The 15,552-nt window shown below is 43.1% G+C and overlaps 1 protein-coding gene across 1 annotated transcript in view; it reads right to left on the bottom strand.

Moving 5' to 3' along the window:
- Window positions 1-15,552, bottom strand: part of LOC149818708 (Lycopene beta/epsilon cyclase protein) — a 220,272-nt gene that overhangs the window by 62,322 nt on the left and 142,398 nt on the right. The gene's annotated exons all lie outside the window — the stretch shown is intronic.

Raw genomic sequence — 15,552 nt, 5'->3', positions numbered from 1 at the left:
TGTTGGCTTAAACCTGGAATTCTAAAGTTATATGTATGTTAACTGAGCAAGTGCACATATAATAAAAGTGTGTTCAGTTATATGATCTAGTTTTCAGATTTTGTTGGGGTTTATCTTTATGCATGCTGACATTGAAACTTTTCACATGCCTACTTGGCTCACCCTGCTTGCTTTTGTTTTAAATGCAAATCGGCTGTCACATGTATACACAACTTCAAAGGTGGAATGTTACAATATGTGCTTATGTGGGAGTGTGTCTCATGCTTAATAAATGAAAGCATGCACATGGCATAGTGGAGCCCGAACCTCTAGCCGACGGGTCCGCAAGGCGATTAGCCTACTTCAAAAAAAAATGTGTATATTTAACACCTTGTGTTTGTTGAATCAGGAATTTGAAAGTAATAAGCATGATGATTCTTAGATTTACTATGTGGATGCATTACATGCTAAAAGTGAAAGATTTCACATGCTTGAACTTATGTGACATGCCTAAACATTATGCTATTGTGAAAGTTGTTCAATCCTGTATAAATGTTCACATGTACTTATGAATCAGGAATGAATGCATGATTGTTAAGTGATTACATGAAAGCACTTGCACATAAATGGTAAACAAATGCATATGACTGTGGTAACTCATGCACATTGTTAAATTGGTACGAACGAATATGCATTTGAAAACATGTTGGTATCATTGCATATATTGCATATTGTTATGATTTTTGCATATGGCGCATCGATGATTCAAGTGAATCATCGCAGGCCTGGAGAGCCTCTAGCACTGGACGCTCCTTTATTTACTTTTTAAATGCATCGCAAAAATCACATTTATTGCATTGTATTGCACTGTCCTATGCTTTCCACGGGCAGGAGTCCCGTGATGGTTCTCGCAGGGGTAGATGCGAGCTTTTACTTTTGCTTTTGCTTTTGCATGCTGAATTGCAAAACTCAATAATTGACTTTTAATAAAAAAAAAGGATAATGAATAAGAACAGTATAATATATGTTCTGAGATCTTACATCGGAAGAATTAGAATCTTAGAGATTCGGTTTTGGGGGACTACGAAGATACAAAAACTCCGTGTGTTTTACTTTGACCCCTGAACCTGATATTGAGGTTTTTTCTCCTAGCCACGATTTTAGGGAGAGTCCGCCACTTTACCTGGGAGTTGTGTATTCAACACAACTGTTGTTTTGGTATACCAAAAAAGTAACACTAGTGAGCGTGGAGGGTCTATGGTGTCCCGACATTAAATGTGGAGGTCTAATGTTCCGAAGGTAATTCGATCGAGGGTTAAGTTTGAAACCCAATAATAAAATACAACTTGTATGCTAAGTTACCCTGGGAACCCTACTTAACCTCAGAAAATTTTACTCGTTTGGTATATCTGTGAGAAATGCTAATTAAAAAGATGAACTTAAATTTATGCATTTAATAGAGCATGCATACGAAAAGAAAAACTTTAAGAGAAGATAATAAAGTTTTCATGCATTGCACATAAATCATGCAGAATCTTGCTATGCATTAGAACATGCATATTTTACCTGTTCCCTTAATTATTACATGTTGGTGGATGTGTGATGTTTAATTTCTAATGCATGTTGAATGCCTTGCTTAAATTGTGACCCTGTTATTTGTTAAATGTTCCTTCATGCTTAACAAATGTTCTCTGTCACATGAATGCTTAATTGAATTATGTAATTGTCATAATTGCATTCCTCTAAACTATTGCATAGGATCTTATCTGTGTTCTTTATGCTCATTTATTTCATTAAAAGGATTCATACGCAGAATTCTTCAGATTTCTGACACACTCTATTTGTGGTTTTTTCGCAGCCGCAGGAGACCAGTGAAACGACTAGCTTCTAGTAGAGCTACGAGTGTCACACTTTTGCTGGATAGATCACAGAGGGACAACGTGGCTCAGTCTTTTTCCTTATTTACTTTTATGTCATCAAAATAACTCTGATATGTCTTTTGCAATGATTGTTAGATACTCTTTCTTTCATGAATAATAAATAATGAGTTCTATGCGTTGGGATAATAAGTGTAAGCTCTATTGTGGTTGGTTGTTTTATCCAATTGGGAGTGAAACCGTAAATGCCCCGCGTTTCTGGGAAGATTTTCTCAATGGATTGTAAAAAAAAAAAATCTGCACTTTCAAGGGATATGAGTTAGGGTCGTTACACGCAGTATACCCCTTTACTGCTCAACAAACCGAAACTCCCCACATTGGCGATCCGAAATCCCCAAATCTGTCGATTTGGGGTTCCCAGCACCTCAAGCCCCCCAAATCTGCCTCTCACTAAGGATTCCACTAAAATATTTCATGGAAAGCGAATTTGCACCCTTTTTCTCACTCAAATTCAAGAGGGGAACCCGTACCTCAAACTGACACTTGGGGGCTGCTGCCGTTGCAAGAAGGGGATTTTTTCGGCCACTGATCCTCTGCCGTGAAGGGGCGATTGGGAGTGTACGGAGGTCGTCGATGATCGATGGTCACCGGGAAGCGAGGCAGTGGATATGGAGCCGCTGGAGGAGGCGGGGTGTCAGGCGAGATCGAGGATGCCACAGCGAAAGGAAAGTCGCTTCCACCAGCCTCGGCTACTCCGGCGCCGCGAAGGGGTTTGAGAGGGAGAGGAACAGGGAGAGAAGGAGAACGAGGTCGACCGAGAGAGTGGGAGGAAGGGATTCGAGGACCCCCGCTTGTAGGAGGATGCCCGAAAAGGGAGGAACTCTCCACGACGACTGTGCTTCGCCCCTCTCCCCATCGCTTTGGGTTCTCGGCTGTGTTAGGGTTCATTAGAACCCTAACACCCGATTTATCGGGCAAGCCTCTATCGGCTTCTTAAACAACAACCTTTTTTTTTATGGGCACGGCCCGGGTTCGGACCCAAGACCCGAAAACAAACCTCTAGTTGAGTCCGCGCCTTACTCATACGATGTGGATCCACAAGTTGGATCTGAATGGATCCAACAGTGGATCCTTGAGTTATATATATATATATATATATATATATATATATTTCCTATGTTTATTATTATTATTTTTTTATATAATAATAATATTATTATTTATTTATTATTATTTTTTTCTAATAGGTTTACATGACACTATACGTACATAGTACATACCCTTTTATGGATCCTGGATCTGAAAAACGGATCCCAGGCCCATTTTTCAGATTTTGCATTATTTTATTTTATAAACAAAAGTAATTAGCGAAAAATTACGGTTATTACAGTTTCTTTGTATTTATCACTTTTTGTATTCAAGGTATACTCATGTATACTTATTAGGTTTAGGGTTTAAATATACTTAAACTATACTTTCAGGCTAGTTTAGGTATTTTTCTTATTTTATATTTATTCTTATCTTAATCATTCCTAGGATGACCAAATAATTATCGTACTTTTGGTCGTATTTGAAATGACCAGCCAGTTGTTAGTCATAGACTATGCCTAATGGCTAGTTGAACTCTCATCCAAGTAGTCGTTAACATTAGGCTAACACTCATATATATATATATATATATATATATATATATATATATATATTGATAGAAGCACCAAACCCTAGGTAGAGAGAGAGATAAAGGGAAAGATAAAAGAGAGAGTGAGAGGGAGACGGCTGCACAGAGAAGAAAACACGTTAACTTTTTATTAGGGATTCTCTCTATGTTAAATAGAGAGAGGCTAAAAGAAATAATTACATCTAAGCCCATTATGAAAACATAATTTCAAATAGCCTCTAATATAAAAAGACTTAACTAGAAACCACCTATTCTCAACAATATCAAATAAACTTAAAACTTAAAACTTAAAACTTCTTAATCTCAACACTCCCCCTCAAGCTGGAGCATAGATATCAATCATGCTCAGCTTGTCACAACATTTTGAGAAATTTGGTTTCGCCAAGGCTTTGGTAAAAACATCCGCTACTTGATCTTCGAAAGATACATGATCGGTGCAGATAAACCCAGCTTGAACTAGGTCTCGAACATAGTGACAGTCAACTTCAATATGTTTAGTCCTTTCATGAAACACTGGGTTGTTGGCAATATATGTAACAGCCCTATTGTCACACATCATCAACATAGGTCGGGATACTTTCTCCTGAAGCTCGGTCAAGACTGATTTTACCCACATAATCTCAGTTGCAGTCTGGGCCATTGCTCGGTATTCAGATTCGGCACTCGACCTGGCTACAACGGTTTGTTTCTTACTCCTCCAGGTAACAAGATTTCCTCCTACAAACACACAAAATCCAGATGTTGACTTCCTATCATCGACAGATCCTGCGTAATCTGCGTCAGTGTAAGCAACCACATCCAAAGATGGATTCCATTTAAACAACAGACCTTTACCAGGAGATGACTTTAAATACCGAAGAACCATCATAGCTGCATCCCAGTGAACTTTTGTAGGTTTGTCCATGAACTGACTGATTTTACTCACGGCTAATGAAATGTCAGGTCTAGTAACAGTCACATATAGCAACTTACCCACCAAGGATCTAAAGCTGGCACTATCCACATAGTCAGACTTCTCATCGAACATGTGAGTTTTGGGATCCATTGGAATATTAGCTAGCTTAGCTCCTAGCATTCCAGTCTCTTTTAATAAGTCCAACACATACTTTCTTTGAGACAACACTAAGCCCTCTCTGTTTCTTGCAACCTCGATACCCAGAAAATATCGAAGGTGACCAAGATCTTTAGTAACAAAGTGCTTCTGAAGGTGATCTTTTGTTGCAAAAATATCTTGGGCACTGCTCCCTGTTAATATGATGTCATCGACATATACCACCATAACAACAATTCCAGTACTGGTTTTCTTGATAAACAAGGAATGATCTGAAGCTGACCTGACAAATCCAAAGTTCGACATTACCTCAAATAATTTGTGAAACCATGCCCGCAGACTCTGCTTCAGGCCATAAATAGCCTTCTTCAACTTGCACACCTTCTGACACTCCCCCTGAACCTCGAAGCCTGGGGGTTGTTGCATGTAGAAAGTTTCATGCAAATCCCCATACAAAAAGGCATTCTTGACATCCAACTGAAACAAGGGTCATCCATGGTGCACAACAACAGAAAGAACAAGACGAATAGTGCCAAGACGAGCAACTGGGGAGAAAGTTTCAAAAAAGTCAACCCCATAAGTCTGAGTGTAGCCTTTTGCAACCAACCGGGCTTTGTACCGTTCAATCGACCCATCCAAGTTATATTTAATGCTATATACCCATTTGCAGCCTAAAATATCTGCATCTGTGGGAGGATCAACCAAGTCCCAAGTGCCACGAGACCAGAGGGCATCCATCTCATCACGCATAGCCTGCATCCAGTTGGAGTCGACTAGAGCTTGACTGTGATGAAGCGAAACAGACGAGGCAGACAAAGCAGAAATAAAATTCTTCATAGATGCCCCAAGATTAGCTTCTGATACAAATGGCGTAATGGGGTAAAGAGTGCACTGTCTCTTTTCCTTGCGCAGAGCAATGGGAAGATCAACATCAGATGTAGGGCAACAGTTTGCTCAAAAATACTTACCTGAGGAGGAGGTGATGGCGGCATGGAGATAGGAGGCACTCTGTGCGTGTAGACTATGGGAGGGTTTCAGAAGCGAGACACACCCGACACTTGAACCAAGGACTGAGGAGGAAGCGACTCTAACGGAAAGGGAGGAATCGGCAGAGGAAGGACATCACCAAGGCTCTCCTATAGTCTGGGAGTAGTACTTGAAAAATACGGAATAGACTCAAAGAAGGTAACGTCCGCACTAACACTCTTTATGAGATATAGGGTCGTAGCAACGATATCCTTTTTGGTTCTTAGGATACCCAAGGAAAACACATTTAATAGACTACGCAACAAGTTTATCTCGATCTGGACCCAGCTTATGCACAAAACACACACATCCAAAAAACTTTAGGAGGGATAGGGAAGAGAGGAGCCTCTGGATGGAGAATTTGAATAGGGATCTGGTCTTCTACAGAGCTTGACGGCATGCGATTTATCAGAAAACCGGCTGCCAGAACCGCATCGCCCCAGTATGAAGCAGGCATATTGGATTGAATCATAAGGCACCGAGCAACATTAAGGATTTGTCTATGTTTCCTCTCAGCCACCCCATTTTGCTGGGAGGTATGGGGACATGTAAATTGAGGTTGAATCCCATTACCAGAATAGAATTGAAGTAAGTCTTTGGATTTGAACTCAAGAGCATTATCAGTGCGAACAATTTTAACACATACATCAAATTGAGTTTTTATCTCGGCAATTAAAGATTTAAGAATGACAGGACCTTGAGACCGATCTTTTAACAGGAACACCCACGATAACCTTGAGAAGTCCTCAACAATAACTAGATAATAACGACACTGAGACCTATTCAGAATCCTACTTAGACCTCACACATCGACATGAAGAAGATCAAACAATCCTTGACTTGACGGACTCTGACTAGAGGGGAAAGAGCTTCGACAATGTTTTCCCAATTGACATGTTTCACACTGAAAAGAAACTGAGGGAGGTATATGAGGAATGACACGACGAAGTTTGGTCACTAGAAGGTGACCCAAACGATGATGCCACAATAGAGGACTTAGGATGATATATCAGCAGAATAGGCCGAAACTTCTGGTTGGTGTAGATAATACAGACCACCTTCCTCATAGCCGCCACCAATCTTTCTCCCCGTCAGCAAGTCCTGAAAGGTGCACCCCATAGGATAAAAAATCACTCTACAATTCAAATCTTTTGTCATTCGACTGACGGATAGTAAATTTTGTGGAAACGAAGGAGCATGAAGAACATGCGACAATTGAAGAGTGGGGGTAATAGACATGCTTCCCTGCCCTATAATTGGGGAAGAACTACCATCACCAAGACGTACCCTCTTTTCTCGGAAGGAGGAGGAAAGGGGGGGGGGGGGGAAGCTCGACTTTATAAAGGAGGGGAAGCCCTACATTCAGGTTTTTGTTTTCTCCCACTCGACCTCCCTCTCTCTCTCACGATTGGTGCACACACAGTGGAGGAAGGAGCCTTCACGGCAGGAGCTTCGACCTTCCGCACCCGTCAAGGCTCTTGCGAGGATTTCCCTTCACGGCTGTAGGGGGGGAAACACCATCGGCCTGCACCTCTTCACGACGGAAGCCACCAGCCGCCGGAAATCACCGTAAAAAGGTACGGCTATTCTTGGAAATGGGTGACGGATCAAACGTGGGTTCGATCTTGTATGAGGGTTTGAGGGTAGGATTTGGGGTTTACATTAGCCCTAAACCTAAAACCCCAAATCGGTGAAATTGGGGTTTCGGATCTTCCATGTGAGGGGTTATAGGGGAAGCCCTAACTCGGATAGAAATGAGGGTTTAACTTGTCAATGTAAATCCCTGATTTTACATGCGTGCTCTACACCGATTGTGGGTTTGGTGTGTAGTAATTTAGGGAATCAGTGTGGAAGCACCTGATTTGCCTAATCTAGGGTTTCATCTGTCGATTTTGGGGTAAACACGATTCCCGTAAAGAAAATCTGATTTCTCCTGTACAGGGGTGTTGATAGAACTAAAACCATGAATGTTAAGTTACTTTATGCGTAGTATCTTTTTTACAGTTTTCATTTGATTTCAATAGTCTTGATCATGGGCTTTATACTAAGTTGCAATAGTGGGTTAAATTTTGTGTATGTATGAGGGGGTCTCATATCAGCAGCTCGGTTCACCATAATTTAAGGGCTGTGAAGTGTCATTTTTATCATGGGTCTGCTGAAGTCTATGATTTTTCTGAATTGTGTTAAGGTATTGAGGGTTGGACTCAACCAGTTATGAGTGTATCAAAATAACTCTTAAATTTCATTTACAGTTCATGAGAGCAATGGTGATAGTTGGGGATTTATAGTGACACTCTTAAGCCGATGTTTCTGAAATAATTTAAGTATACATTCTGCATGCTTTAAATCTAAAACAATTACATAATGCACTTTAAGATGTTGTTCATTTTAATGTTATGAGGATTTGCCGGGGACACCCCCTGTCAACAGATGTCTGGGTACCAATGACTGCCATTATTAACATTACTTCTAAATGCTATTACTGTTTCGCCATAATCGGCTGCTAATGGTGTGTTTTCTTTGTATAAAGACCACCAGCCGTAGGGGATTAGCCTGTTTGTTTCTTTTCTGTTTTTTTTTATGATGGTGTATGTGCAGTAATATGAGCAGGGGATGTGCTGGATGATCTCATCTAGCTAGTCCAGCCAGCAGTCTAAGTAGGGTGGACTACTTAGACAGTAGGACGAAAGGCCCGGGAATGGCAAGCCTAACTACTCCATCATAGTAGGTGCTGGGATTTACATAATTGCTGATGAATGGATGAATGATAGCATTTCATTTCATGATAGTTAAATGTGAGCTTGGTTAGTATACTGCTGTTTGTATTAATTATGAATGCTTGTTGAAATATGTGGCATGTTACATGGAAGTATGTATTGTTTAAAGCCTCATGTGCATATATGGATCAATGTGGGTTTTAAAATGTGATATCATGCATGGATTGTTGTCATGAATTTATGAACGATGGATGAATGCATAAGAGGTAGGGGGTGTCATAGAGAGACTTGTACATGGATAGTACATGCATATGGTGTGGTAATTTGTGCACTTTATTAAGGAAGCTGGTTTTGTTTCCACATTGGCTGCATCACTTACACAACGTAAGATGGTGGCATACTACTACACTGTTCACATGGTATTCGTGGGCGGGAGTCCCATATGAGTTTTCGCAGGGGTGTATGCGAGCTTTACACTTCACTTTTGCATAGGGTGTTGCAAAATTTAGAACTGAATTAAATAAACACATAATAAAGAACAGTGTAACTTTTGATCTGAGGTCATCCGTCTGGAGAATGGAGATCTTAGAGTTTCCAGTCCTGGGGAGGCTGTGAGGATACAAAAACTCCGTGTGCGTGAATTTTGGTCCCCAGAACCCGATATGGAGGTTCTTTCTCCTGGCCACGGTTTTAGGAAGAACCCGCCACTTTACCCGGGAGTGGTGGTGTTGGTCACAGCTGTGAATTTGTTTGGTACCAAAGGAAGTGGCACTTGTGGGCGTGGGGTGTCCCTTGTGTCCCCGACATTAGATGTGGAGGTCTAATGTTCCGAGGGTGACTCGGTCGAGGGCTAGGTTGGAACCCAGTAATAAAATACCAAATTGTGTGCTAATTTACCCTGGGAACCTACTTGACCTCGGGGTTTTTACCCGTATGGTGTATCCGCGGGCGATGGAAATTTCAAAGAGAAACCTAAAGTTGTATGCATTAAATAAGGTCATGCATATGGAAAGAAAACTCAAACTTAAATATAAGATAATAAGGAAGCCATGCATTTTCTTCTTTGCACTAAGTCATGCATCAATTGAAATGATCTCTAGTTTATGATATGGTAAATGTATGCAATTCATTTCTTAAAAGCATGTTGAAATGTTTTATTATTGCTATATGTTACTGTCTTACTGTCCTTTAGTCGTGAGTATGAATAATCTGTTACACTTATGCAGGATCGGATGTTGCATGTTGGTTGTATCTGCACTCACTCAAACCAACATATGAAATCTTACTCATGATCTTTGTCTCACCTAATTTCCTTGAAATAGTAGTGCTCAGAATTTTGTTCTGACCCTTCTACTTCGTTGGTTTTACAGGAAATGGAGAGCAGTGAGAGATGAGCTGTTCACTATGGATGGACGAGGTTCACATTTTGGAGTGGATAGTTCGGCAGTGGCAGAGGGATTTTATTTTTGTTTTTGACTCCATTGTTCTCTTCAGTTCTTGTACTCTTTGGTTGTATAAAGAATGGTAATAACAATTTACTTCGGTTCATAAATAAATGGTTGGTGTTACTACTCATTGATGATGATTGTCAGTACTTTATGGTGATGGGATATCCAATGGAAAGTGGAACTGTGAGGACCCCAGATCCTTGGGAAGGTTTCTGTATATAAAAAAAAAAAAAATTCTTGCATTTTTGAAAAGGAAGGAGTTGGGGTCGTTACAGGTTTGGTATCAGAGCCACCACAAAAGACTGAAAATTTTTATCATTTCTAAGTAGTAAGAGATCTTTATTTTTGTAAGAGAGCCCTGCCCGAAACATCCACTGGTTGTGACCCGTCCTCCAGAGCAGTCATCCTCACTGGTAAAGTTATTTAATATTGTTATTTAAAAGTATATGAACTATACATGATTGGTTGCATTCATAGTTCGATGTGTTTGATTAGTATGGAATTAAAATTTTAATATATTTTTTACGAACGTTCTTGTTCGTGATTAAACCCGAGAGGGTAGGTCCACTATGAGACTAATCATGTTAATAATGTGGGTGTCATAGATGTCACATTATACCCGCAGAGGTGCTTCGTCATCTACTGCTACTCCCGCAAACTGGCAGGAGCAGAGAGACTTTATGATGGAAGCCATTCACACCCTGACCGAGACTATGACGGCTCAGGCAAATCAGACTGCTCAGGCTTTGCAGGCTGCACAGGCCATGCAGGCGGCGCAAGCTGCTCAGGCAACGCAGGCTGCTCAGGCAGCACAGGCGGCTCAGGCGGCGGCGCGTGACCATCCGGTCGACATTGGTACACATGTGGGTGGTGTCTCATTCGAAAGGTTCCTGAAGTTGGACCCGCCAACTTTTTCAGGAAAATCGGACCCAGAAGCCGCCGAGAGCTGGGTCGAAGAAATGGAACGAGCGTTCGACGTCCTACCTGTTCCCGAGGACAGAAAGACTCCATTTGGCACGTACCGTCTGCAGGGAGATGCCAAGAAATGGTGGGATACCCTACGAAGGGTAAAGTTCACCGGCCAGGACGGGATTCCCTGGGAATTGTTTAGGGATGAGTTTTTGGATGCATACTTTCCTCCTTATGCTGAGGAACAGATGCAAAGAGAGTTCCTTGATCTGACTCAGGGAACCATGAGCCTGATGGAGTACACTACCCGGTTCCGGAATCTCGAGAAGTATTGTCCGAACCTCTTTAAGAGCGAGAAGGCAAGGGCGGCCAAATATGTGCACGGACTGAAAGATGGGTTGAGGACTCGTGTTCTGACTAGCCGGCCTCCTACGTTGGCCGATGCTATCGAGTCAGCCACTGTCCTAACCAAAGATTGAGAGAAGTCACGAGCTACGTTTAAGAAAGGAGGCGGCAACGAAGAAGGTTCTTCTGGTGGAACAAGGAAGAACCCACCAACTGGGGGTAAAGTGCATGGTGGCAAGAAACAGCGGACCCATGGTGGGGGACAATAGGGACGACCCCAGCACCAGAGGCAGCAGGGGAGGGCCTCGCCCGTGTGTCGTAAGTGCGGCAAGAGCCATCAACCAGGCTTCTGTCCATTGTTCAAAGGGGTTTGTTTTCAGTGCCAGCAACCGGGGCACATTGCTCCCTTCTGCCCAAACAAGCCAGCAGCCGCAGGCCAACAACAACAGAGGCCCCAACAGCAACAACAACAAGGTCCGCGCAGAACCAATGGGCGAGTCTACGCTGCTACAGCAGCCCCTCAGGACGATCAGCCTAACCTGATCGAAGGTATATTCCTAGTTGCTGATCATCTTGCACGTGTGATGTTTGATTCGGATGCAACCCACAGTTTTATTTCTTCTGCATTTGCAAAATCACTCAATTTAGTTCCTTCTAGCCTCGAAAAAGTTTTAGATGTGATGTCACCAATGGATGTTTCCCGCGATATGCGTTGTGATCGAGGGCCATGAATTGTCCGCTGATTTGGTTATTTTGGATATGACCTTTTATGACGTTATCCTGGGTATGGATTGGTTATCAAAACATAACGCGACTCTCCAGTGTCGGGGCAAGAAAGTGATCTTGGAGCGCCCCGAATTGTCTATGTTGTTTTTCCTTCCGCAGAGACCGACCAGTGGAGTAAAGATTGTCTCCGCCTTAAAGGTATCCAAGTATTACAAGCAAGGTTGCATGGTGTTCTTGGCTAGTGTATCCGCTCAAGATAATCAGGCGATACCTTTAGATCAGTTAGATGTTGTCTGCGAGTTTTCAGACGTTTTTCCTGAGGACTTACCGGGGCTTCCCCCGCAGCGGGAAGTTGAGTTCTCAATTGAGCTAGTGCCTGGCACGACACCAGTCTCTCGCGCTCCGTATCGTATGGCACCTGCGGAATTGGGAGAATTAAAGAAACAATTGCAGGAACTTCTGGACAAAGGATTTATTAGACCAAGTGTGTCTCCTTGGGGAGCACCGGTCCTTTTTGTTAAGAAGAAGGATGGTTCTATGCGGCTTTGTATTGACTACCGCATGTTAAATCAAGTGACCATAAAGAATAAGTATCCCCTGCCGAGAATTGACAATTTGTTTGATCAATTGAGAAAGGCAAAAATATTCTCAAAAATTGACCTTCGGTCGGAATATCATCAGCTGAGGATATTCCAAAAACAGCTTTCCGGTCCAGATATGGGCATTATGAGTTCTTGGTGATGTCTTTTGGACTCACTAATGCTCCTGCGGCGTTTATGGATCTAATGAATCGTGTTTTTAGATTATGGCTGGATTCTTTTGTCATCGTGTTCATTGACGACATCTTAATCTACTCGGAAAGCGTGAATGATCATAGGGAGCATCTGCGTATTGTACTGCAGACGCTGAGGGAACATAAGCTTTACGCTAAATTCTCAAAGTGCGAGTTTTGGATCGATAAAGTAATGTTTCTCGGTCACGTAATATCAGAAAAGGGTGTTGAGGTTGATCCAGCCAAGGTAGAAGCTGTGTTGTCTTGGGAACAACCAAAGACAGTGACTGATATAAGAAGTTTCTTGGGATTGGCAGGGTATTACCGTCGATTTATCCAAGACTTTTCTCGTATTGCATCACCAATGACTAGGTTGTTGCAGAAAGGGGTAAAGTTTGAATGGTCCCCTCGATGCGAAGATAGTTTTCGAGAATTAAAGAAACGGTTGACCACGGCCCCAGTTCTGTCATTGCCTTCCGGTACGGGTGGTTTGGTGGTATACAGCGATGCGTCAGGGACTGGGTTAGGATGTGTTCTTATGCAGCACGGAAGGGTTATAGCATATGCTTCCCGACAGCTGAAGGTGCATGAGAAGAATTATCCCACGCATAACTTGGAGTTGGCGGCAGTGGTCTTCGCGTTGAAGATTTGGCGCCACTACCTCTATGGGGAACAATTTGAGGTTATGTCCTATCACAAGAGCCTCAAATATATTTTCACTCAAAGGGATTTGAATTTGAGGCAGCGGAGGTGGTTGGAGTTCTTGAAGGATTATGACTTTTCCATCGCTTACCATCCGGGTAAAGCGAATGTGGTGGCGAACGCGCTCAACAGAAAGGGATCAGTCACAGCGGCAATCTTGATAGAACGTAGTTGGGATATGGTCGAGGAGTTTGTCAGATGGCAACCTTTTGTGGATAACTCTGGGCGCATCCTTTGCTCGGGGATGCAGGTACGACCGGAAATATTGGAACGGATCGAAGAACTTCAGTCGGAAGATCCAGATTTTGAGAAGTTATGTGAGGGTGCTAAGAAACCAGAAGCACAATTTCGCAGAACAGAGGATGGAGTCATCATGTTTGGGAATAGATGGTGGGTCCCGAAGGCTTTGCGAGAAGAGTTATTAAGTGAAGCTCATAAGTCTAGGTTCTCTGTTCACCCTGGCTCCACCAAGATGTTCAAGGATCTTCAGAGGACGTACTGGTGGAATGGAATGAAGGGGGATGTAGCGGAATTTGTGTCCCGATGCCTCACTTGTCAGCAGGTGAAGATCGAGCACCAAAGACCTGGTGGACTTCTGCAGCCACTAGAGATTCCAGAATGGAAGTAGGATGATATTTCAATGGACTTTATCGTAGGATTTTCTAAGACACGACGTCAGCATGACGCCATTTGGGTAATTGTGGATCGTTTGACTAAGAGTGTGCATTTTCTTCCGATTAGGATCAGCCAGAGTCTGGAGAGCTTGGCCGACCTCTACGTAGAGGAGATTGTTAGGCTCCATGGTGTGCCTCGTTCTATAGTGTCAGATCGAGATCCAAGGTTCACATCTCGATTTTGGCGGCAACTGCAGAAGGCTCTTGTTACTACCTTGAAGTTCAGTACAGCCTTCCATCCGCAGACTGACGAGCAATCAGAACGTACAATCCAAACTCTCGAGGATATGTTGAGAGCGTGTGCCCTGGACTGGGCAGGAGATTGGGATAAGCACGTGAAACTTGCAGAGTTTTCATACAACAATAGCTACCATGCTAGTATTGGGATGGCGCCGTATGAAGCTTTATATGGTTGACCATGTAGGTCTCCAGTGTGTTGGGATGAAGTTGGGATTAGAGCGGGGGAGTCTTCCGAAATCATTCAGCATTATACGGATCAGGTGCGCTTAGTACGGCAAAAGTTGGTTGCGGCTCAGAGTAGGCAAAAGAGCTACGCCGATCGGCGGCGTCGCGAGCTCAATTTTGAGGTTGGCGACCACGTTTTTGTTCGGATCTCACCTACGAAAAGTATTTTTCGGTTTGGTAAGAAAGGAAAATTGAGTCCTAGATACGTAGGACCTTTCGAAGTTCTTGGTCGGGTCGGAGAAACTGCTTACCGTATAGCACTTCCTCCTCAGTTTTCGCAGATTCACGATGTGTTCCATGTCTCTATGTTGAGAAAGTATGTACCAGACCCCTCGCACGTGATTCGTTATGAGGCAATCGAGGTACAACCCGACTTAACTACAGATGAAAAGCCGATAGCGATTGTGGAACGCCAGGAAAAAGTGTTACGCAGTAGGACAATCCCTTTTGTAAAGGTGCTCTGGCAGCATCATGGGTTGGATGAATGCACGTGGGAACCCGAGGCGGACATGCGCCAACATTATCCACACTTATTCGGTACATTCTAATTTCGTGGACGAAATTCTTTTAAGGGGGGTAGGATGTAATATCCGGAAGAATTAGGGTATATTTAGTCGATTTGGGTCTAGGACCCGATATCCGGACCCATGAAGGAATCAATAAATGGGTGTTAAATTCGGATTTTTATAATAAACCTAATTAGGAAAATACTCAGGTATTAGGGTCGGATCCACAGTTGGACCCGCAAGGATCCAACTGAGGATCCGTTAGCACAGAAAGACCCGGATCCGAGTATATGTTGGATCGGGTGTTGCGGGTCGCAGGGTTTGGACCCGGACCCGAGTGCGAACATTATGAAATAAAAATCAAGAATCGTGCCTCAAGCACGATTCTTGCATTTCAAGAAGGCGAGAAAGGTGAAAGGGGGAGGTTACGCCGAACGTAACTAACCCCTCTTTCCTCGGAAGGAGGAGGAAAGGGGGGGGGGGGGGGGGGGGGGAAGCTCGGCTTTATAAAGGAGGGGAAGCCCTACATTCAGGTTTTTGTTTTCTCCCACTCGACCTCCCTCTCTCTCTCACGATTGGTGCGCACACAGTGGAGGAAGGAGCCTTCACGGCAGGAGCTTCGACCTTCCGCACCCGTCAAGGCTCTTGCGAGGATTTCCCTTCACGGCTGTAGGGGG

This window comes from Nuphar pumila, chromosome 13 (genome assembly GCF_984573655.1).
Source record: "Nuphar pumila chromosome 13, dmNupPumi1.hap1.1, whole genome shotgun sequence".
Classification (NCBI taxonomy): Eukaryota; Viridiplantae; Streptophyta; class Magnoliopsida; order Nymphaeales; family Nymphaeaceae; genus Nuphar; species Nuphar pumila.
Note: the sequence above shows the minus strand (reverse complement) of the source record. Positions and strands in the feature narration are given on the sequence as shown.